The sequence below is a fragment of the Loxodonta africana genome, chromosome 15 (genome assembly GCF_030014295.1).
Source record: "Loxodonta africana isolate mLoxAfr1 chromosome 15, mLoxAfr1.hap2, whole genome shotgun sequence".
Classification (NCBI taxonomy): domain Eukaryota; kingdom Metazoa; phylum Chordata; class Mammalia; order Proboscidea; family Elephantidae; genus Loxodonta; species Loxodonta africana.
Window position 1 is genome coordinate 61199198 of NC_087356.1, and position 25390 is coordinate 61224587.

Below are 25390 nucleotides of genomic sequence, written 5' to 3' on the forward strand. Positions count from 1 at the left end.
CCTTGAAAGACACATAGGTGTGAAGAGCAGTAAGAGAAACAGGAAGTGGAGGACTGAGCTAAATGAGATACTACATACATACCCATTGCTGTCGGGTTGATTCTGACTCACAGCGACCCTATAGGACAGAGGAGAACTGCCCCAGAGAGTTTCCAAGGAGCACCTGGTGGACTTGAACTGCTGACCTTTTGGTTAGCAGCAGCAGCTTTTAACCACCACGCCACCAGGGTTTTCATGAAAGTGCTTAAAAGAGCGCATGGGACATAGTAGTCCCTCGATAAATGAGAAAAACTGTTATCTTTACTATTATCACTACCATTTTTCAGGTCCAAGGGAGCTTCTAGGAACTCTAAAAAAATGCCTCAGAGGCTTAAAGACACTTCTAGTTGTACTTGATTCTCTCCGTGGTGTAAGTTTAAATTCTTCACTTTCAAACCAAACGTATGCGGAAGGACTTCCTGCTCTTTCCTGGTTGTGAAATGAAAAACCCTTTAGAAGAGGCAGCTCTTTAGCATGGTAGCTACCTGGGATAGAAGTCAGGTCCAAGAGGTGGCCTGTTCAGTTCAGAGCATCTGGGTGCTTTAAAGACCTCTATGGGTACAACCGTCTCTGACCCCTCAAAGGAGTTAGCTAGAGCTCACGCGCAACCACGAGGCCCTGCTGGTGAAGGTGCGGTGAAGCCTTAGCTGTTATTGGTGACAGCAGCAGAGTGTCCAGCATTTGCTGGGATTAGAGCCTGTTAGTCCCACACCCTAGAGGAGCCATGTGGAACACTCACTGAGTGTAAAGGCATGTCTTGGTTTTCAGGACCCCAAGCCTGAAACCCGAGTCTCATCCTTGCTGCCTCCTTCTCCCGCACCACCACCTCCTGCTCCAATGGTGTCATTTCTTCATCTGTAACATCCACAAATGTATACAGCTCTCTTTCCCTACTGCCACTTGCTGCAAGCAGGACATCATTATCTCTTGGAACAGCTTCCTAAATGGTCTCCTCTCCTCTTTTTCTGCCTTCCTCCAATCCATTCTACGTATTGAAGCAGGAACAACATTACCAAAAACACAAATCTGGCCAAACTATAATCCCCCTGCTTAAAACTCTTCGGTGTCCCACCTCAGCCCTCAGGACCACTCAGTAGACTGCCACTCAAGGCCCTCTGTGATCTCCACTGTTGAGGAGCATCAGCAGGACCCCTGTTCCATACAACACACCTGCCAGATGGGAATTTCACATCTTGCCTCATGTGCCAAGCTCTCTCTAGCTCCCAGTCGCCGTCAAGTTGATTACAACTCATGGCGACTCCAAGTGTGTCAAAGCAGAACTGTGCTCCATAGGGCTTTCAATGGCTGATTTTGCAGAAGTCAATCACCAGGCCTTTCTTCCAAGGCACCTGTGGGTAGACTTGAACCTCAAATCTTTTGGTTAGAAGCATTAACTGATGGTATCATCTAGGGACTCCTCTCTCTAGCTACCAGGACTTTATTCATGAAGTTTCCTCTGCCTGGAATACTTCCCCTTACTCCCTCATCATTTGGCCAACTCCTCATCCTCAGGTATCAACCCAGACCCTTCTCCCTCTAGAAGCCTTCCCCGGCCCCCCAAGAGTTTATTCAATACCCACCTATGCTCTGTGAGAGTGACCCGTCCTTATTCAATCACAGTGTTTATCATACTGTATGATGAATGTCTGCTCACTTGTCATTCCTCTCTGCCTCTTGCTGCATTATGAGCTCTAGCTCCTAGACAGATGCCTGAACACGTTGTTGCTGTTAGCTGCCATCAGTTCGGCCCCTAATTCATGGTGACCCCGTGCTCAAAGGAACGAATCGTTGCCCAGTCCCAGGCCATCCCCATGATTGGTTTTGGATCCAACCATTGTGATCCATGGGGTTTTCATTGGCTGATTTTCAGAAGTCGATCACCAGGCCTGTCTTAGTCTGGAAGCTCCGATGAAACCTGTTCAGCATCATAGCAACATGCAAGCCTCCCCTGACAGATGGGTGGTGGCTGCACATGAGGTGTCTTGGCTGCAAATTGAACCAGGTCTCCTGCGTGGGAGGCAAGAAGTCTACCACTGAACCATCAATGTTCCACATGCCAAAACATAGTGGGCAAGAAACATGTATTGAATGGATAACAAATGGACAAGCAAGAAAGGAATGAATGAATTTGAATATATAAACTGAAAAAAACTTGATTCCTACAAAGCGATACGTAATAGGAGGCCAGCCCCACAGCAGACACTGAGCACGTAACGTGGGCAGCAGAGACACAGGGTGCAGGCACGAAGGGGTCTGGGGGCTAATCCTGGCAAGCTTGAAGCAGGAAGGGCTGGGGACTGGCAGCAAGGCAGGGAGGGCATTAGAATACCCTTTTCAACTGCCCCTTCCCGCCCAGCGCCAGAGCCTACTGCCCCATCTGCATAAATCTCAGCTACCTGCCAACAGAAGGTCTCATCAGGAAGGAGACTTATGCTATTTCATAAACTTTCTTTAAATTAAAATCAGGCAACACACACACACACACACATCCACCCCACAGACATCTCCGTCGCTGAAAAGTTGCTCCCTATAAAATAAAAGAAGCTGTTTAAATGTCTTCCTTCCAAGCTAGCCCCACAGAGCTGGAGCTGAGAATACATTAGCCTTTAATGAAGTGAAACTCTCATCTTCCAGGAGACACCTCATTTAGCGCAATTGTTTCAGAGCCATTACAGAAAGACAATTACAAGGAAGCGGGGAGAGTAATTGGAAATGCTGGCAGGAGTTGGGCGAAATGATAATAAATAAAAATATTCAACCTAATAAGCTTCCAGGAGGGGGTGGGATGAAGAAAATCAACATAATTAGAACTGAACCTTAGCAAGGAAAAACAGACAGCAGGGTGGCAAGTGCTCAACTTGTACAGAAAGAAAGAAGAGGGAACATGCAGACAGTGACTATTGGGGCTGCAGGCCGCAGGCCCCCTCTGGAAGCTGCTGGAGGGCGGAAGGGTGAGCACAGCCCGGAGCCTGCTGGGGGCCCAGTGTGTGCTATTCCTGGCCACGGAAGCCTGGGTGTGTGAGAAGGCAGCCTAGCCTGGCTCTCCAGACCAAGTCCTCCATGTGCGGAAAGGAGGTAGAGGGAGGAGCCCAGCCAAGGAGCCCCGCCCAGCCAAGGAGCCCCAGGGCTGATCTCTGGAGCAACCATGAACAAGAGGCCTACCTAGGCTTTCTGGGTCTCAGCTCTCTTGTCTTGAAATTAGGGAGGTGAACTCTAAGGTCTCTAAGGTCAAACTCGAGTGTTTGATTTGTCTTTGGTGAAGGCCTGCCCATCTTTCTCTAGTGGTGTGTCCTCATCTCCTGTTCTCTCCTTATCCGATAGGTCCTCTCATTGGTTCTGAAATTTCAACATGAGAGCCTAGAAATTAAGCCTAGAGACAGAGCCTAAGCATTATCTATATAAAAACCATTTCTGACCCCACTCTACTTTCCCAGGGGGTAACTGCCGGCTTGCTCTGGGCCCTGGCCGTGCACAGAACGGTCTAGCTCAGCTCTTGCATCATTATTGCATTTGCGGATGGGTCTGTCTCTCCCTAATGGAGTCCTTGGGTGGTACAAATGGTTATCATGCTTGCCTGCTAACTAAAGGTTGGAGCTTTGCGTTCACCCAGAGGCATCTTGAAAGAAAGGCCTGGTGATCTACTTCTGAAAAATCAGCCAAAGACAACCCTGTGGATCAGAGTTCCACTGTGACATACGTGGGGTCACCAAGAGTCAGTGTCAACTCCACTGTAACTGGGCTTTTTGGTCTCTCCCTAAAAGGCTGTGAGTACTGAAGTATTTTCATAGGAAATTATATGAGGTCTGGGATTTGCTTCAAAATAACCCCATTGGTGAGGGGAGTGTTGATAGTGAAGCTGGGTGATGAGTACATGGAGTTCATTATACTATTTGTTCTCTTTTTTTAAAATAAGCTTGAAAATTTATATTATAAAAAACTTCATTTGGTTCTTTTGTTTGTTTTTGAAAAAAGGAATATAAGTAATTTGAGGTCCAGAAAACCAAACTTGTTGCCGTCTAGTAGATTTTGACTCATAGTGGCCGTATAGGACAAAGTAGAACTGCCCCATAGGGTTTCTAAGTAGTGCCTGGTGGATTTGAGCTGCTGACCTTTTGGATAGCAGCCATAGCTCTTAACCACTACCCCAGCAGGGTTTGTCACCCCAGGACCTAGCTCAGGACCTGCCACACGGTAGGCACATGCTTGTTTATTTATTATATAACGGTTCTGGTCACCAAGTTTACTGTTTGGAAGCAGACAATAGATGATTAAATCAAAGTCACATTTTAAAACTTCAAAAGATTATCAGGTTGTTTCAATCAATTCAATTAAATACAATTCAAGCAATACTTATTTAATGGGTGCCTGCTATGCTATGTGTCCAGGCCTGGAGACTCACACATGAATAGGGTTTCCCAGTTCCTTTCCTTAAGGAATTTGCCATCTAGTGAGGCTCAAACTGTAAGGCTTTAGATATGAGGTGAGGCCACCATAGAAAGTGGGACACGTGTCTAGAGACACTAGCAAATATGTATTTGTTTCACCTCCCGAACAGTGGACCTGTGGCCTCAGTTCACGGTAGCCAGATGTTTTCACAACTGTATCAATAAAAACAACTTTAATACATTCTCAGGATATACCTGTTACCAGCTGCCATTGAGAAGACTCTGACTCATGGTGACCCCATGTGTGTCAGAGTAGAACTGTGCTCCATAGGGTTTTCAGCAGCCAATTTTTCAAAAGTAAATCACCAGGCTTTTCTTCGGAGATGCTCTGGGTGGACTCGAACCTCCAACCTTTCAGTTAGCAGCCAAGCACGTTAATTGTTTGTACCACCTGGGGACTCCTCTCAAGATATACATACATATATATATGCTCATGCATGTATATATGTATAAAAAAAAGTGTATATATATTAGACACATTCTACCAATATATTATATGTCTTATGACACACATTCAAAAAAAGAAATCTAAACAAGATGAGATAAAAGCACAAATAAAGTAATATTTTCTTCTCTTATTCCAGTGGGTCATCTTGCTCACTCTGTTTTGCAGACTACTGTGTAGACTATATCCTGGGACTTGACAGGTTTGCCCTGCAGAAGTAATTCCAGTCTGCTCAGTACACCATGCAGAATTTAACACTTGTTTTTCTTTTGCGACCAGAGCATCTAGTTTCCAGTAACTGGTGACAAATGTGCACCTCCAGGTCCATTAAAACCTGGGGCAGAAAAGTCAAAGGGGAAGATGAGAGGAGAACCCAGACAACTCCCTCTGAGAGAGGAGTCTTGTGCATTTGTTCATTCACTCATTCATTCATAGTTATAAATGCCACATGTGCCAGGCACAGTGCCAGGTGGACCGAGGGACACAGGAGCAAAGCTGCTGTGAATACTGCACTGATGCAGCTTGGCGAAAAAACTCAGCCTGGATACACCTGGGATGCAGGTGGACACCAGTCAGTGTTGGAGGTTCAGGCCAGGTGCCCTGGAAGGGAGAAATTGCTTTTCCTGAGGGATCTAAGAAAACTTTGTGAAGAGAAAGCACAGGAGCTGGAGAGAATGGGTAAGGTTCGGCCTCGCAGAGGAAGAAGAAAGACTTTTCAGGAAAAGGAAATGTCCTTGGCAAAGATACAGGGGCAGTAAATTAAGGGGGTCATTCTTCTCTGCCTACCCTCAGCGCCATCTGGAGATCCCATATCCTGAGGCTGGGTGGGAGAGGGAAGAATACTTACTAGAATTGCAAAGAAAAGAGACAGGGAAGTGCTCTCAGACTGAACATCCTGGAAACCAGAGAGGGAGGCCTGCTATGACAGGCTCCCTTCAAACTTGCCAGTGGTGACGGAGGCTGCTGAAGTCGCTCAACAAAACATGCATTTATGCAGTGCCAAAGGCTAATGGGAGGGGAAGGCATTCTAATAACTGGGCCTTCTCTTCTGCTGGTGATGGACTGAGCGCGATCTGGCCTAGAGGCAGCGAGACAGAACGGACAACCCCAAGGGCCCATTCTAGCTCAAGGGTTCTACACTTGTGAACTCCTTACCTTTGGAGAGCTGGAGAGCTGAAGAGCTGGGCATCTCTGGTAAAGTGGCAGTTGAAATACAGTGTGACAAATGGTCACAGAAGGTGTGCCAGCATGCACTGGAAGCTCAAGGAAGATAAATTCTACCTGAGATGTGGTCACAGAGCTAATTGTCACCCAGAAACTGAGTTCTAACCAGGGAACAAGGTGGCGGAGGGCACTCTAGGCAGAGAGAGCTTCATGTGTAGAAGTGGAGGGCACAAGAGTACAGAAGGCCCCACCCCGGTGGTAAAGGCGGTTGGGCCTGGCATCCAAAAAAAAACCCATTGCTGTCAAGTTAATTCCGACTCATAGCAACCCTATAGGACAGAGTAGAACTGCCCCATATGGTTTCCAAGGAGCACCTGCTGGATTCAAACTGACGACCTTTTGGTTAGCAGCCGTAGCTCTTAACCACTACGTCACCAGGGTTTCCTGGGCCTGGGATCCGACCAATCCAAAGAGAGCAGGAACCACTCAGGTACTGGCAAGAAGTAAGAGGCCCTTGGGGTCTGCTCTTAAGCTGGAAGTATCCCTGAGATCACACTGTGCTCAGTGCTGAGTACTACACATGGTAACCAAAACCAAACCTATAGCCGTCAAGTCAATTCCAACTCATTAGGACTCTATAAGGCAGAGTAGACCCACCCCACAGGGTTTCCAAAGAGCAGCTGGTGGATTTGAACTGCTGACTTTTGGTTAGCAGCTGAGCTGTCTACCAATGTGCCACCAGGGCTCCACTATACACAGTAGGTATTTAATAAATGTCTGCTGATTGTAGATTGTCATTTATAAGGAATAGGGGCTGGGATAAGCAATTCATTCTTAGAAAGCCCCAGGCAGTGCCACATGCTGGGAACATTTATTAAAGTCTTCTGATGAGGGAGGAAGGGGCAGAGAGGAGAGACAGGGAGGAAGACCTGAAACAGGCTGTCCACCCTCACCTCCACAGCACCTCCCGCCCAATAACCCAGGATCCAGACACACAGGGTCTGAGAAAGAAAGAGAGTAAGGAAAGAAAGGAAAACAAAACAAAACAACAGTATACTGGGTCCCTAAACTGGGTCAAGCATTGCCTATTATTTCCATTAATTACCCAACAATCCTGTGAGATGAGATTATCATTTCCCTTTAACAGATGGGGAAACTAAGGCCGAGACACGGTCATATCTCCCCAAACAGAGGAAGTGGGAAGACAGGGGTCTGAATTCAAATTCATCATCCTTCCATTGTACTCACTTGCCCCATATGGCAGGGCAAATGAGAGGGGAACTGAAGATGGATGCCAGCAAGGGGATGTGCAGACCCGGATCCTGAGTACCCTTCTGCCTCCCCAGGTTCTGCCTCCTCCTGGATGTCCCTAGATGGAACTCCAGGGGTTAGTTAGGACCTTTCTGTTGGGGTCTAGGTACCCCAGGACCCAGGCTGGAGAAGGCCAGCAGCTCTATAGGAGCCGGAAGGTTCTCAGTTAAGAGTGCTGAGAATTCTGGGTGGAGGAGGGCCACAGCAGCCTCCCATGCCTTTCCTACCCTGGTTCCTTGTTCCAGCCTGGTTTTACATTTTGCATCCAGGAAGGCAGCATCCTCCCTACAAAACTGTTGGAACCTTCCCAAGCCCTGACATCATTCCCCACCCAGAAGTTGGGAGCCCTAAGTTCCAGTCCAGCCTCTGCCACCAACTAAATCCCATGGCCATAGGCAGGTCATTGCCTCCATTGAGCCTCAGTTTACCTTCTCAGTACTATGAAAAGAATTTAGCAATTTCTGTGGTCCCTTTCAGTAGCCTGTGAGCCTTTTCCTCACTCCCTAAACTTTCCTTTGTCCTATTACCCCCTGACCCACCCCACAAAAGCCAGGGCTCCTATCAACTGCAGGCTGAGTGACCCATCTGAACGCCCCTGAGAGTCCCAGGCTAAGCCATCCTAACAGGAGTATAGGAGACTGAGCCAGGCCGGCCAGGTCCAACTGGGCCAGGGTGTGCTGGTCAGGGAGTTGGGAAAGGTGACAAAGTCCCTGACTCAAGGCCAATCCCAGCTGCTATATTGCAGAGAGATGTTTGAGAGTAGTGGAAAACACATAGGCTCTGGAGTCATGCAGAGCCCAGTTCAAACCCAATCTGCTCCACTTTCCAGCTGTGAAACCATGAGCACGTTGCTTAACCTTTCTGAGCTGTGGCTCCCTGGTTTGTTCTCATTAAAGGACCTATCCTGTGGTGGCCCTGGTGGCGCAGTGGTTAAGAGCTCAAATCCACTAGCCACTCCTTGGAAACCCTATGGGGCAGTTCTACTCAATCCTACTAAGAGTCGGAATCAACTCCACGGTCACCGGTTTGGGTTTTTTTTAGAAGACCTATCTCAGGGGCTTGGTGGGGAGATCCCAACAGATAATGCACGTGAAGCACTTATTACAGGGGCTGCCATACAGTAGAAACTGTTCCTCTATCCCTCCCAGGTTAGCATAATGGTAGCACTCCTAAGGTGCTTGACGGTCAGAAGCATCACATGGTATAAGGGAAGAGACACTGCTGCCCATGCTCAGTCACCAAGGCTGAGTAGTGCCAGGATGAAAACATACCACTTTCCAGGAGGAAAGGGCTCCCCTGGGCAAGGGTGTCACTAACATATAGCAGGGGGCACGTGCCTTTGGCGCCGCTTGAGTTGGGACGCCAAGAGCAGTTTCGATGGCCCATCACAGTTTCCGTGACCAGCTGGGAGAGATCATTCAGCAATTTAACACTAATTGCCCTAGGTGCTATTTTCCATAGGTAGGCCCCTGCCCCCAGCAGAAGCGCCGGGAGGGGCACTTGAATGTGATACACTTTTTTTTTTTTTTAATTGGATTTAAAGTTATAAAACACCAGCAGCATACTCCTCCTGCCTCCGCAGGTACTTGGTCCCAGACGGGCATCAGGGCATTAATTAAACTCACCCAGCCTCCCCCTTGGACCAGGTGGTCCCCAGCCCTGACTGTTCCCCCACGTGTTCTCCTGCACCAGAAAGTGGCTTCTCCACACGTCCCAGACTGGAAACAGATCTGCCTTGTGGACCAGCCTCACAGACACCCCTCCCTCCCCCAGACACCCACCTCAACCTAGCCTAATTCGGTCCTAAGTATTCCTGAGGTGCTTTCCAATTTCCCACTGTAATAAATGGCACAGAATGCAAATGGAGGTGGATGTGGGACACAGATGTTTGCTCTAATTTAATTGAGGGAACACCTTGGATTAAACACTTTGCAAAACGCTCACAAACAGGTTCAGTGCATTCGATAATGAAAAGCCTCCCAGCCCCCTGGCACTTTGCTGAAGCTGCCTGTGGCTCCAGGAGAATTGGTGAGAGTGGGCAGGGCATGGGAAAAGAGGCCCAAAACATGCAGGGGACAAGGTGCCACCAAACCTAGAGAAAAGTTGAGCAGGCCAAGTCCCAGGGAAGTCTTCCAGCAAATTTTCTGCCAGCTGGTTCCAAACCTGGCAAGAGACAATCTGGAAGGATAGTGGATGGGGTAGGCAATGGCTGCCTCCCCATGTGGGTAAGGCTCACCTGTAGGGTCAGCAACAGACAGATGCCTTCCCATCCTTAGGCTCAACTCCAATATGGAGGCCTCACTGCCCACCATGATGGGATTGGGGTCCCCAGGCCCAGATGACCCTAGGAGATGATCAATCTATTTGATCTTTGGGGCTTGACGGTAGGTGGGAAATATCTCAGACTTCCGGGGGTTATTTGCAAGGCAGTGCTAATCTCTCGGAAACTGCTTCCCTGCCTTCCCCTCAGATTAAGATGTTTCAGAAGCTCCAATGCTGGGCATCTACCAAGCCTCAGCCGTTCCCTTCATCTTTCATCCATCTGTCCTTTCATCAACCTGGCCCTGGGTCTGCAGAGATGAGGACGGCTCAGTACCTGCCCTGGAGGTACACATGGGCAGTAATGGTCACCAATACACTGTGATAAATGCCCTCATAATGCGATACTTGGTAACCCTAGAGCCCTGGGGAGAGCATTGCAACTTGGCATGAAAGGGCCAAAAGACCTGTGGAGAAAAAGGGAAAGGGTTTCCGGCAGAGGGAATAGCATATGCAAAGGTAATGAGGCATGAACCGCTACGTGACTGCAGTGACTCAGGGAAAGCCATTTACATAGTCCCAGTTGGGGGACAGGTGGACTGAAAACAATGGGCTACTTTCCTAGAGCCTGCCTCTAATCCCAGTGACAACCCATGGGGGAGCGGAGAGGCCAGTCGCCCCTGAGACTCCAGCCCCTGAAAGTTCCCAAAATGAGGCAAATCTGGAGTCAGTTCCTATAACAATTCCAGTAGAAGTCTCAGAGTTCAAACCAGGCTATTATGGATTGAATTATGTCTCCCCAAAAACATGCGTTATAAATCCTATCTTCTATGCCTGTGGTTATAATCCCATTTGGGAATAGGTTGTCTTTGTTGTGTTAATGAGGTAGGGTTAGTGTAGTGTGTATCTTGAGTCAATCTCTTTTGAGACAGAAAAGAGATTAAACAAGGGAGAGGAGATGGGGAAGACTGATGCCAAGCCACATGGAGATCTCCAAGAAACCAGGACACAGAAGCTGAGGAGACAAGGACCTTCCCTGAAAGCCCACAGAGACAGAAAGCCTTTCCCTACAACTGGCGCCCTGAATTTGAACTTCTAGCCTCCTAAGCTGTGAGAAAATAAATTTCTGTTTGTTGAAGCCATCCACTTGTTATAGCAGCACTAGATGACTAAGACACAGGCCTAGATGATTTTATATTCCTAAAAACAGAATCCCTAATTTTCAAACACAACGATCACTTCAAGTGTAATAACCATTATAATAATAACTTTTTATACTTGTATAGTGCTTTATAGTTTATAAAACATTTCCACGTATTTCTTATAACCCTCCACTACCAACCCTTGGAGAAAGAGAGAATAAGTAGGGTTATTCTTGCTTTTTGGATGAGAAAATTAAATCTCAAGGTCACAGTTATTAAATAACAGAACCAGGGCTGAAACCCAAGTTTCTCTGGCACCAAAGTTCATGCTCGTTCAGCCATTGACTTGTGCATTTGGTGAGCACTACTGTGTACCTAGAAATACTATATACTCAGAGCATAGCATGGTAAGGATATTAAGATGATTAAAAGTCTGAAGAGACAAAACAACGACTGGACAGACTTGGACCAAAGGGAGAAAACAAGGGCAAAAGGCAGAGCACTTGAAACTCAGGGGCCAAGAAAAATACATACCCACTCTCCTCAAAAAATGGACTTCTCTCATGCACACGTGCACGCATACACGTGACAGCCTGTACACACACACATACATCACACATGAAGATCTAAGCCATTTCTCCTGGGCATCCCCTCCAAGGCATGGAATGCAGACTGCTCCACCCCTGACATCCCACTGCTGACTGGGCAACAGTCTAGAACCAGCAGCCACTTTGAAGGCCACCCTGTGGGGCCTGTGCTTCCCCTCACCCCACAGCACACACAGAGACAGACGGACACACTCAGAGTGCAACTGTTCCAGCATGCGCGTGAGCCCTGGAACCATGGGGAACAAAAGTGTGATGCATGTCTTAGACCATTAGGTTCTGATTAGGAGGAATGGAGAGAAGGAGGGACAGCTTGGAGGAGCAGAGGCTAGGGTGCAAAGATGCTTTCTCCTCCTCTCTAAGGGGAGACCCTGTTGGAGCCCCACCAGCGAGCGGGACCAGTTACAGGTAGATACCGCCTTGCCCTCTGAGGAAAGTAGATGAGTGTTACGTATTGAACTGTGTCACCCAAAAATATCTGTCAACTTGGCTAGGCCATGATTCCCAGGATTGTCTGATTGTCCACCATTTTGTCATCTTACATGATTTTTCTGTGTGTTGTAAACCCTATCTCTACGATGTTAATGAGGTGGGATTACACACAGTTATGTTAATGATGCAGGATTCAATTGACCAGATTACATTTTGTATTAAGTCAATCTCTTTTGAGATATAAAGGAGAGAAGTGAGCAGAGAGACAGAAGGACCTCATACCACCAAGACAGCAGCTCTGCGAATGAAATGTGTCCTTTGGATCATGGGTTCCTGCACAGAGAAGCTCCTAGAACAGAAGAAGGTTGATAACAAGGACCTTCCTCCAGAGCCAACAGAGAGAGAAAAGCCTTTCCCTGGAGCTGATGCCCTGATTTGAGACTTCTAGCCTACTAGACTGTAAGACAATAGATTTCTCTTTGTTGAAACCGTCCACTTGTGGTGTTTCTGGTGTAGCAGCCCTGGATGACTAAGACAATGAGCCTCAGTTCCTTCTGCAGAAATAACATCTATTTCACAGGGCCTGTGCGCAAATGTGTGCAATGAGACACAGAGCACCTACTGCAGGGCCTAGCATGCAGAAGGGAATCAACAAACAACCCTGCCTGTCCTTGAAATAAAGGTAAAGGATGGGCAGGTAACTCTGAACAGCCTCAACAGAGAACTGCATCCTGGTCCCTCACCACCATCATTGGCCACCAGGGTTTTGGAGGCTTCCTGGAGAGTGCCTCTCTATCACTTCCCCCTTCTCCCCTTGGTCCATTCATTTGTTCTTTCATTCAACCAACTTTGTAGGGTACATGTGGTGACCAGGACTATTCAAGGTACTGGGGTTAAGAGAAGAGTAAGATTCGGTCCTTAACTTGGATAGACAAATAGATATGTTTGATGTCCTGTGTTGACATATAGGACAACAAAAGAGTACATCAGTGTCAGGCGGGATGAGAGGGCAAAGAAGATCTGTAAAAAGGTATTCACAGATGAGAAATGTGATCTGGTATTAGAGGAAGAGCAGGGGTTCTCCAGGCTGAAGCTATTCCAGGTAGAGGAGCAGCATGTGCAAAGGCACTAAGGTGCGAAAGCAGAGAGTATTTGGGAGAAATTGAGAAATTCAGAATATGTGGCCTATCAGGAGTAAGCACGTCGCTGTGTGTCTCAGTGTTTGTACGTAACAGGGAGGAGGGAACGGCATGGGCTGGTGGGAGATGAAAAGAAAAGTAGACCAGAGTTGAATGATGAAGCCCATGGTCAAGTCAGCCAGGCCAAGGAAGCTGACCTTGAGCCTGTAGACAGTAAGAAGCCACTGGGGTAGCTGAGGAGGGGAGTGACATGGTCAGATACTAACAACAACATTCATTTCTCTTTCAGGTCTTATTATCAAAAGGCATAGTGCTAGGATCTTCCATACAAAAAAGGAGACCCTTGAAGGACTCTGAGGATAAATGAACATGACTAAGTATTCCCCTCTTTGATTCATGCAACTAACCCTGAAGAAATGTCTGGTTTGGGGAACAATCTTTCCTCTCTGAAGAGCCAGACTGGCTGGCTAACAGCAAAGGCAAGAGGAGGAAAGCTGATTCCCACACCACCACTACCCCCCTCCAGCCAGTGTGCTGGGAGCAGTACTTGGAAATCCATCAGAACCTCCTTATAAGCCTCACTCTTCTCTCCCTGGAGATTTTGGGAAGAGCTTGAGCACAGGTAATGGTGGAGATGACAGAAGCCACAGGGGAAGAAAATAGAGGGAAACCCCTTCTGGCTGGACAAAGATTTATGAGTGCCTGCATTCTGGGTGTCAGTGAACAAGGGAGAGGAAAGGTGGGTGGGTGGCAGCTGTCCTCCATCCCCCAGCAGTTTCCAAACCCTGCTCAGAGCCTCACCAGGCCTCCTCACAGTAGGGAAGGGTCTCCCTCCCCTTCTCTCTCCCTCCCCACCCCCTCCCCTCCTTCCTAGCTCCTCTCCAGAAAAAGGTTTATGGAGAAGACTCCAAATAGCCCCTCTCCGGCAGGCATAGTCACACCAACTGAAAGGAGATTTAATTAGCAAAATCTCGTTAGGCAAACGAAATTATCCGTAAGACAATACTCCTCTGGACAGGGGGTATGATTAAACAAAGCCATTAATTGAGAGAGTCGCTTTGGCAGCTCCCTGGATGTATTCATCTCCGGGCAGGCTCCACTTTGCTTCCTTGGGTCCATGGAACAGACGCCTTCCCTCCTCCCGCCTGTCCCCCTACCCCCACTTCATACCCACTTTCCAGAGCCCCTCCAATGGGGGCTGCAGACCTCGCAGCTCATCAGCGGCCTCGCTGCCGCCAGATTCCTGCTAAAGTGCCTTGATTGCATAATGTCTATTTGCATAATGTAAATTGCAATCTCCTAGCTCGGGAGGCAGGAATCACAGAACAGCCATTATTTTTTACCACTCCACAAAAATTCTACATTTAGAAAGCAGATTTGCAGCTCAAAAAGCCATATAAATCTGAATCCACCAGAAACACCATTAAATCACACCAATTAAGCCGGACCAACGAAGAGTCCCTGTCCCTGCTCTCTGCACACTCAAGGACTCTCCCGCCCAGACAGAGGCCATGAAAAACTGGAGTCTGCAGAGTGGGCTTGGGCAAAGGAGCTAAAAGAAGGTTCAGATGTAGGGCTGGAGGAGCAAGAAAATCTGTCTTGTGAACTTTAACACACACCCCAAGCATAGGCTCCCATCAAGACCTGATAGAGAAAGGAGAGAGAAGGATGGAACTGGTCTGAGTTCTTTCTAGGCTTGGTGCCTAACTTATTTCAGGCACATTGTCTAATTGTAGACATTTACTTTATGGAGTAGGAATCCCTGGGTGGTGCAAATGGTTAAGCCCTCGACTACAAGACCAAAGTTGGCAGTGCAAACCCACCCAGAGGTGCCTCAGAAGACAGGCCTGGTGATAGGCTTCTGAAAGCTCGAAGCCTTGAAAACCCTATGGAGCAGTTCTACTCTGCACACGTGGGGTTGTTGTGAGTTGGAATCAACTCCATGGCAACTAACAACAACTTTATGAAGACACCCACACCTTTAGCAAAGCTGGAGGAGAGAGCCAAGGTGTTTCACAGGTGGGTGAAATATCCATCCTTTCAGCAGCTCTTTCACAACCTCTTCTCTCTTCTCCCAAGTCCCCTCTAGCCAGTGAAAGAAAACACTAGGACAAACTCTGCTCTGGCTGGGCTGGGCTGGGCTGGGATGTGAGCTCCCTCAGAGCTGCTTCCTGGGGGCCCCTAGGGAGCGAGGTGAGTCACAAGGTAGAGGGAGAGGGGCATTCCCTCTGACAACTGCTCACGATTCCAGTCTCTCTGCGGCCTTATACCCGGGTTACTCTTTTGCCTCGTTATTGCTTATTCAATATTCATTTGTCAAAGGGCACGATGCTAATGTGTATTATTAAAATATCAATAGTTTATGAGTGAACTTTTATGGTAGGTTCAGTTAAAGGAAAGATTCTTGACCATCTCTCTTAGGAGCAATGGAAACGAATCCTCTTCTTTTCCCACTCCACTTTTCATGTATGTACTACCGGAAAGAATGTCTGATTCATTATTGAGTACCGATTGTATGCCAGGAACAACTCTAGGTGCCTTTACATGCTGGATTTCCTTTAGTGCCCAGAGTAATTGGGGAAGTATATCCGATCCCATTTCCATTCTCGAGATGAGGCATCCAAAGGCCAAAGGGGTTAGCTGACTTGTCCAGGGTCATAAAGATGCTAAGTTTAGGCTAGAATTCAAATATGAGATTTGCACTTCATATTCAACATCCTTTCCCAAGTCAGAGCCTGGAGAATACATACAAATGTATCTACTTCCTTCACCTGACCAAATTAAACACTTGTTTCCTGCATAAGCTCCATGAAAGAGGAAAAGAAAGAACAGGAAACCATTCTACAGTTTCATATAGACCCATCTCCATAACATGGGGCTCTGCTTTAAATATATCCAAGCAAATTCTCAGAATCCTTTCTGCACATTAAGAATCTTAGATGTGAAGGTGACACTGGAGATGATGTCATCAGATGTCCTCATTTTACAGGAGAGTAAACTGAGGCTCTTGGAGCAACACAATGAAGTGGTTAAGTTTCTAGAATCAGAGAGTCCTAGGTTTGAGTTCCAACTCTTACTAAACAGGGCTTCGAACCCTTTCATTCTGGTTCAAACCCCCACTGAGAATTTGCATTGCTAATAAGTTCCCTGTTATATAAACTTATTGCCATCAAGTAGATTCTGACTTATAGCAATCCCGCGTGACAGAGTTGAACTGCCCTAGATGGTTCCCAAGGCTGTAATCTTTTCATGGAAGCAGCAGTCAAGAAATCAAATAACATATTGCATTGGGCAAATCTGTTGCAAAAGACTTTTTAAAGTGTTAAAAAGCAAAAATGTCACTTTGAGGACTAAGGTACAACTGACCCAAGCCATGGTATTTTCAATTCTCTCATATGCATGTAAAAGTTGGAGAATGAATAAGGAAGACCAGAGAAGAACTGAGTCCTTTGAATTAGGGTATTGGTAAAGAATGTTGAATATACCATGGATTGCCAAAAGAACGAACAGGTCTGTCTTGGAAGAAGTACAGACAGAATGCTCCTTAGAAGAGGGGGATGGTGAGACTTCATCTCACATACTTGGACATGTCGTCAGGAGGGATCAGTCTCTGGAGAAGGACATCACGCCTGGTAAAGTACAGGGTGAGCAAAAAACAGGAAGACCCTCAATGAGATGGATTGACACAGTGGCTGCAACAATGGGCTCAAACATAGCAAAAATTGTGAGGATGGTGCAGGAATTGGGTGTTGATTTGTTCTGTTGTACATAGGGTCGCTATGAGTTGGAAATGACTCGACAGCATCTAACAACAACAACAATCTTTACGGAAGCAATAGACACATCCAAACTCCCTGAGGGATCGAACTGCTAGGCTGAGGGGCTGTGGGGACTATGGTCTCAGAGAACATCTAGCTTAATTAGCATAACAGTTTATAAAGACAATGTTCTACATACTACTTTGGTGAGTAGCATTTGTGGTCTTAAAAACCTGTGAGCAGCCATCTGAGATACTCCACTGGTCTTACCCCATTGGGGCAAGGGAGAATGAAGAAAACTAAAGACACAAGGGAAATGTTAGTCCAGAGGACTAATGGACCACAACTACCACAATCTCTACCTGACTGAGCCCAGAACGACTAGATGGTGCCCAGCTACCACCACTGACTACTCTGACAGGGATCACAATAGAGGGTCCCGGACAAAGCTGGAGAAAAATGTAGAACAAAATTCTAACTCACAAAAAAAGACCAGACTTACTGGCCTGACACAGACTGGAGAAACCCTGAGAGTATGACCCTGGGACACCCTTTTAGCTCAGTAATGAAGTCACTCCTGAGGTTCACCCTTCAGCTAAAGATTAGACAGGCCAATAAAACAAAACGAGACTAAAGGGGCACACCAGCCCTGGGAGAAGGACTAGAAAGCAGGAGGGACAGGAAAGCTGGTAATAGGGAACCCAGTGTCAAGAACGGAGAGTGTTGACATGTCACAGTGTTGTTAACCAATGTCATAAAACAGTATGTGTACTAACTGTTTAATGAGAAGCTAGTTTGTTCTCTAAACCTTCACCTAAAGTACAATCTAAACAAAAACAAAAACAACCTTTACAGAAGTAGACTGCCACATCTTTCTCCCACTGAGCGGCTGGTGGTTTAGAACTGCCGACCTTTCTGTTAGTAGCTGAGTGCTTAATCACTGTGCCACCAGAACACTATTACTTACTAGGGTATTTCTCATGTTCTCTGAACCTTCGCTCTTCTGTAATACAGAGATAATAACAGTGTTTCATAAAGTAGTGTAAGGGCTCAATGAAAAAATGCACAACAAGTGCTTAGCATTGCATCTATCATGCAGTAAGTGCTCAGTCTTCTATTAATGGGATAAATATTGATATTAAGCTGACTTGTGGAAGAACCCAAAACTTCTCCTCCAACCCAAGATTCAACAAAGGCATGCCCACTTACCCGCTCTTCCCCGTCCCTTCCCTTTCTGCATTAGCCATTCTCAGATCTCTGCCCTTTGGGAAGGTAGGCTGGCTCTGTTTCCACTCTTTGGTTGCTTGGGTTTTGTTTCTATTTCCTTAAGTCACAACAAGACATCCAGGACACTCAGATTCCTTTCCAAAATGTAGCTGCATCTGGGTCAAGAAAATGGAGGAGCAGAAGGAAGCTGGTTCCTTTTGTGGCAGAGGGGAAGAAAGGAGCTGTGGAAGTGGGAGGGTGAGAGAGGGCCACCCAGACTTCCCCAGGCCCCAGGACACTCCCCTTGTAGCCTCATAAGTCCTGATCTTTGGCTGAAACCTTCCCCAGCTTAGAAGGCCATGGAGATGGGGCTGTGGGAAGCCCTGAAAGCAAAGAAAGCGCTCAGGGCTTATAGATTCCTTGGTCACACATCTAAGTCCCCGTCCAGTCCTGGCACTTCAAGCTGTGGGTTTCAAACAAAACCCACTCCTGCTGAGATGGACTATGATGTAGGGGGTTCCACTGACTGCAGAACCTTCTAGCAACAACTCAGGAACACAGGTGTATCCTAGGGGAGTCCTGCCTGGGATGAAGGCAAGCCTGGCCTCTGAAATAGCCCTTGGAAATCAGGGGCAGCTTGATTTTTCTAAGACAGGGGTTTCTTTAGCCTGTCTTTCTCAGGGGAGCAGGTCACGACCTAGAAAGGGTCCATTTCATTCTCTCTGGGAAATAGATGAGGCTGCTCTGTGCCAGGCCACTGGCAGATACATTACCAATACTAGTTGTGGTAGACTGCAGTCCCCAATGATGGCTGCAGCAATGAATATCCTATGTGTCATGTTATTTCAATGTGATGCCGACAGTCCTCCATTGAGAGAGGGCAGTAGTGGTGGGGTCTGTGGTCTCTCCTCTAAACCCAGTTGGACCTTTGTAACTGCCTCATTCAAGAAAATCTGGTGGAAGGGACATTGCTTGACTTCTGAGGGGAGGTCACCTGGCTCTTGCTCTCTCAGGAGGCTGGTCCTTGGAACACAGCCACCATATTGTGAGGAAACCCAGGCTACATGGAAAGGCCAAATGTAGGTCTTCTGGCCAACAATCCCAGTAAGGTCTCAGCCAACAGCTGAGACTACACTAACCACAAAATTACAGTTGAATGAGGCTTCAGATGAATCCAGCACCCAGCTTTTGAGTTGCCCTAGCTGAGAGTCCAGATATCTCGGCACAGAGACAAGGTGTCCCCTCTGTGCCTTCTGAGTTCCTGACTCACAGGATCTATGAGCATAAAAGTTGCTGTTGTTTGCAGTCACTACGTTCTGGGGTGGTCTGTTACACAGCCACAGTAACTAGAACACCATGAAATTAAATCAGAATGTTTGCTGTTTCCCTCACTGATCTTTTCTCTGAGACTTCAGACTTTCAGATTATTCCCTCCTCAGCTGACCCCAGCTCCTCTAGACCTGCCTCTCCTCCTTTTCTTCCTCCTCCTCCTCCAAAAAGCAGGATCCTCATGCCTGAGGGGGTCTTGGCAACCCACTCCCTGAAAGACTGAGTCTTCCCAGGTCCGAGCCCAGAAACCAGTTCCTCAGTGGAGGTCCGAGAGTGCGTTCCCTGTGAGGGAGATTTCCCCAGGTATGGGTGTTCCTGTGAGTGACCAGCTGCCCTCAGGGACGAGGAGGGAATGCAGACCCATCTCCCTTATTCTCTCCTCTCTCATTAAGGTTCACGCTCAGCTTGCTTTTCTCATACTTGACTTGACTTATGAGGTCCCTCTAACCTCCGGTGCGAGGAGACATCGATTCTCACAAAGGTCATTATCTTCTACTCTGGTTTCCCCCACCTCCCGTCTCCAAGTCTGGCTTTCCTGGAACAGGATGGAGGGAGGCACCTTCCCCCCTCCTCAGCCTGGAGATCTGACCACTCTAGAGCCTGGGCTAGAGAGGAGGTACCCTGCGAGCTAAGGCCCGTCAATCACAGAGGCGACCAGCACTGAATCGCAGGCCATTAGGCGGGAGGGCCGGCGCCCTGCTCACTCACCGGGCAGCCATAGGCAGGATGTTAGACGATCGCGGGGTGGCCATTCTTATGATTTATTCAAATACTCATTACAGTCAATCTATTTTTACACAGAGGTGAAGATGTGCACTGATAACGGTTAATCATTTATAATTCCATGGACTGGTTGGAAGCCAATGTACTATCAAAGTTGCAGCAGCAGCACAGCCTCCGGTGCTGCCAGAAGCAGGACGGAGAAGCCGTGCTGGCCCAGGGCAACACAGCCATTCGGCTACCACTTACTGAACAGTGGCCAGCCAGGTTGAAGAGGCAACGGGGAAATGAAGAAGTGAGAATCCCAGACTGGACCCTCCAGGAGTTCACGGCCTCGCTGGAGAGCCAGATGGTATGGGAATGCTGCAGGGTTTCAGAGGGGGGAGAGATCACTTGCTTCTAGCTGGAGTTGTCAGAGGAGGTTCACCAAGGAGGCTGGGCTTAGACCAGGTCCTAGAGATGAGTAGGCTTTTGCTGAGTAGGGGAACCAATATGAGCAAATAAGTACAGGCATAAGGTGGAGCTACTTACTGGTATACCAGTTGCCTTCAGTTTAACTCTGACTCACGGTAACCCTCAGGTATGTCAGAGTAGAACTGTGTTCCAAAGGATTTTCAATGGCTGATTTTTCAAAGGTGGATCACCAGGCCTTTCTTCTGAGGCACCTCTGGGTTGTTTCAACCCACCAACCTCTTGGTTAGCATTCAATTACCCAGAGACTCCATTACAGGTATAAGGTACAGCTATTACTGTGTCAGTGGAAAGGAAGTGGTCAGCAATATTTCCTTTTCCCTCCTTCACACCTTCCCAGATATAACCAGATGTAAAAGCAATTGCAAGCTATGAACTCGGACCAGCTTTGGAATTGACACTGGCACTTCTTCCTATTACTGCCTCCCAAGCTTAGCCCACAGATAGTAGTGGCTAGGGTCTCGGGTGGCCTCGCAAACTCAAGAGCTTCCCTCTCCAGCACTCCTGACACACGTAACACATAGAGTCTACCGTAATGCACAATCAATAAAGTCTAATTAAATAGGATGTCATATTACAGGGCTTCTTTGTCACATTCAGACATAATCTAATTAGAGTTCCCGTGTAGTTTACATTCTCACTAGTTCATTGTTGAGTGTTTCCCCTGCACAATGCATGGCTGTTAAAGATTGGGTTCAGGGCTGGTCTTTTAGCCCATAACCTTCTTGAGTCAGTGTGGAAAATGCCAATCAAAGTTACTTACAATTCACAGTCCCTTTTCTGGTGAGCAGCACGGAGGACAGAGAACCCCAGAGTCCTGCTCCAGACTTCACCTGTTGATAAAACGAAGCATATTTATAGACTGTGCATGACTCTGCTAAGAGTCAGAGCTAGGGTCGGGGTGGGGTAAACCCAGAGGTGGGCCTGGTTCAGGAGCAAAGCCAGGGCAAGTTTCCTGAGCAAGGAACTTCTGGTGCAAAACCATTATGGTTTCGAGATCTAACCAGCATAGAGAGCCAGGGCCAAACACTCCTCTACCTGCTTAGTACTTCAATTTCTTATTAATTTCATCCCCTTCCCTACAGGAATCCCAGAGAAACAAAAGCTCATGGCTGTTGAGTGCCCTGAGCTGACCAAGGCCATATTCATTTACTGGAGCTGCCCACCTGGTGGAAGGAGCCCCTGAGAAAGCTTACGGTCCCTATAAGGAATATTGAAAACAAACAAAGAAAACTGATGGCACTGTACATGGCAAGATTATGGAAAATCTTGATGCAGGAGAGAACTTTCAAGTAAAAGTAGAGTCCAGTTGGACTGGAAGCACAGAATGCAGGGAGAAAAACGATGGGTCGAGACTAGAAAGATAAAAAACCCGATTGCTTTTAATTCTCTTTCAGAGATAAAGCAATAAAAAACAAACACATCGAGAACATATTCATCAGGTTCCACTCCATGATCTACACTCGTAGGTGTGATAGGGATATAATACCTGAGCCCTGTTACACAGGTGCTGCCCTGTCATTGGGGAAATAAAATTACCCATATGAAGCAACATCAGAGAAGACAAGATTATATATCAAGGGGTGTTAAGCTGTGTAGTAAAAAAAAAAAGAGAGAGAGACTATAAATTCTCTCTCTGCAGAGAAGCAAAGTCAGCATGAGTTGAAGCAGTCAAGGAAGTTTTCAGGGGGAGGTAGAACTTTAATGGCTCCTTGGAGGACTGGACAGGCAGGATTTGGCTGGTGGAAGGGAGGCAGAAGACATTCCAAGGAAGGGAAGCTATCTGAATCAGGGTGAGGAGAGAAAAAACAGGACATGCCCTTGAACAATGTGGAGGCTGCCTGAAGGAGACTAAACCAGTTATCATGTGTGTCAGAGTAGAACTGTGCTCCATAGGGTTTTCAATGGCTGATATTTTGGAAGTGGGCCACCAGCTCTTTCTTCTAAGGAGCTCTGGGTGGACTAGAGCCTCCAAACTGAAAGGTTAGCAGCTCAGCGCATTAACCCTTGGCACCACACAGGAATCTTGAAAAAGACTAAAGAGAGGATAACGCTGAGTAAGAGAATGGGGCCAGGGCATCTAGGGCTGGCAGTGCCAGGCAAGAGAGGTCAGGCTTGGGCTGTGAGTTCAGAGGACGAGGGAAGGTTTTTCAACAAGGAAATAACGTAGTGGAAGAGCTTTCCTCTGCCTTTAGCATTTTTCCGTTAATTAAGGCACAATGGCTTCTTGGAAGAGGTGGAATTTCACTGGGAAGATTCAGGCATGAAATGTGTTTATGGAAAGAAAATGCCCCTCTTGTTCACAGTCGTGTCCACCAGGCTGAGGTGCTTCCTCTGGAGCTGTCTAGCAACATCTGTGTGATGCAGGCTAGTAGTTCATGGAGGTACCTCAGAGACAATACCTCTGGCCTGCAAGCCCTTGAGGACAAAGGATCACGTAGACCTAGCAGAGTGACCAGCTCATGGAGGGTTCTCAGTAAATGTCTATTGAATGTTAGAGAGTGGACTGTGTTAATTCCCACCAGAATCCACAACCAGCACCTCAGCACCGGGCCCAGGCCAGCAACACGGTTCACCTTGTATAATTTTAAACTTTTCACACATAGATACTGAGCGCTACATAAACCCAGGACAAGAAGTCTCTAGATTAAGTTACAGAGAGCTGTATGCCCTAAGCCTGCCCTCTGGGAAGGGTCCGTCTAAGACACCTACAACTGAGAAGACGTGACAGGCTTGCTTATCCCTTTTGTACATGATGCAAAGCTGGGAAGGACACTCTCTCTGCTGGGAAGACTGATTCAAAGTTGTAAAGAAGCTCTTAACCACCTGAAAGGATTGGCCAAAACTAAAAAGTCAGTTTTCCCCCCCCCCTTACCAGTTATTTCTAGCACAATAACATCATGACAGTCATAAATGAAATAATTTGGAAAAATTGTCCATAATCGCATCCCTCCAAACCATCAAATTATCACATCTTCTGTCTACAAGTCTATTTTGCACAGAGTTTAGAAAAAAAATTTGACGAGAAGATATACACCAAGTCCTGCTCTTACATTAAAAAAATCAATTGTAAAAACACAGGATGGAGTGACCTGGTTTACCTGTGGCTAAGGAAAAAAAAAAGAAAGAAAGAAAGATCTGGGTTATTGAGTTAAATGTAAGCTCAGTATGAGTCCAGGGTTCAATGCTGCTGCCCCAAACCACTAAAAGTGATCTTAGGTTGCATTAATGGTCATATGGTATCCAACCAAGGGGTGAAAGAACCCCTCTACTCTGGACTTATTAGTCCATATTAGTTTTTTTTTTCTAATTTTTATGGTGCTTTAAGTGAAAGTTTACAAATCACGTCAGTCTGTCGTACAAAAATTTATACACACCTTGCTATACCCTCCTAATTGCTCTCCCCCTAATGAGACAGCACACTCCTTCTCTGCTCTCTCTTTTCGTGTCCATTCCTCCAGCTTCTGACCCCCTCTGCCCTCTCACCTCTCCTCCGGACAGGAGATGCTAACATAGTCTCATGTGTCTATTTGATCCAAGAAGCTCATTCTTCACCGGCATCATTTTCTATCATTGTCCAGGCCAATCCCTGTCTGAAGAGTTGGCTTTGGGAATGGTTCCTGTCTTGGGCTAACAGAAGGTCTGGGGATCATGACCACCGGGGTCCTTCTAGTCTCAGTCAAACCATTAAGTCTGGTCTTTTTATAAGAATTTGGGGTCTGGATCCCACTGCTCTCCTGCTCCTTCAGGGGTTCTCTGTTGTGTTCCCTGTCAAGGCAGTCATCGGTTGTAGCTGGGCACCATCTAGTTCTTCTGGTCTTAGGTTGATGTAGTCTCTGATTTATGTGGCCCTTTCCATATTAGTTTTATAGGTACCATAACTCTGGCATCATATTTTTAAACTTTTGACAGCAATGGGTAGAAAAAGAGGTGAGAGAAGAGATCTAATGATTAAAGTATGAGTTAAAAGCACAGTGGTTATCAATAAAGTGAAGAGACAATCTACAGAATGGAAGGAAATATTTGGGAACTATGTACTTGATAAGAGTTTCATATCCAAAATATATAAAGAACAATAAGTCATCAACAAAATGATAAATAACCCAACCAAAAAATGGGCAAAAGACTTGAACACACATTTCTCCAAAGAAGACATGGCCAACAAGCACATGAAAAAATGCTCAGTGTCATTAGTCATTAGGAAAATGCAAATCAAAACCACCACTTCACCCCCGCCAGGATGGTTATGATTAGGAAAATGAAAAACCACAAGTGTTGATGAGGATGTGGAGAGATTGGAACCTTCATCCCTTGCTGGTAGGAATGTGAAGTGGTACAGTCACCATGGAAAACAGTTTGGTCGTTCCTCGAAAAGATAAATATGTAATTACCAAATGACCCAGCAATTCCACTCCTAGGTGTATACCCTAAAAATGTGAAATCCAGGATGCAATCAGATACCTGTATGCCAATGTTCATTGTCTCATGATTCACAATAGCCAAAATATGGAAACCACTCAAATGTCCATTTGGATGAATAAAATGAATGGATAAATAAAACGTCGTAAGTCCATTCAATGGACTATTACTCAGCTATAAAGAGAAATGAAGTCCTGATACATGCTACGACATGAATAAAACTATTATGCAGAATGAAATAAATCAGCTACAAAAGGACAAATATTACATGATCCCATTTGTATGAACTACCTCGAACAGGCAAATGCATTGAGACCAAAGTTTATTAGTGGTTACCAGGGGTGGGTGGGAAGGGGAAAGGGAGAGTCATTGTTTAGGGGGCATGGAGATTCTTTTCAGGATGATGGAAAAATTTGGAAACAAATAGGGGTGATGTTTGCAACAACATGGTGAGCGTAGTTAGTGCCAAGAAGAGTGCCCGAGAAAATGGCTGAAATGGCAAACGC

The 25390-nt window shown here is 46.7% G+C and overlaps 1 protein-coding gene across 1 annotated transcript in view; it reads right to left on the reverse strand.

The window, feature by feature from the left end:
• Window positions 1-25390, reverse strand: part of PKNOX2 (PBX/knotted 1 homeobox 2) — a 354189-nt gene that overhangs the window by 223290 nt on the left and 105509 nt on the right. Inside the window, exon 2 of the mRNA XM_023557078.2 lies at window positions 21229-21298. The gene's annotated coding sequence lies outside the window, so the exon portion shown is untranslated. The remainder of the gene's footprint in view (window positions 1-21228; window positions 21299-25390) is intronic.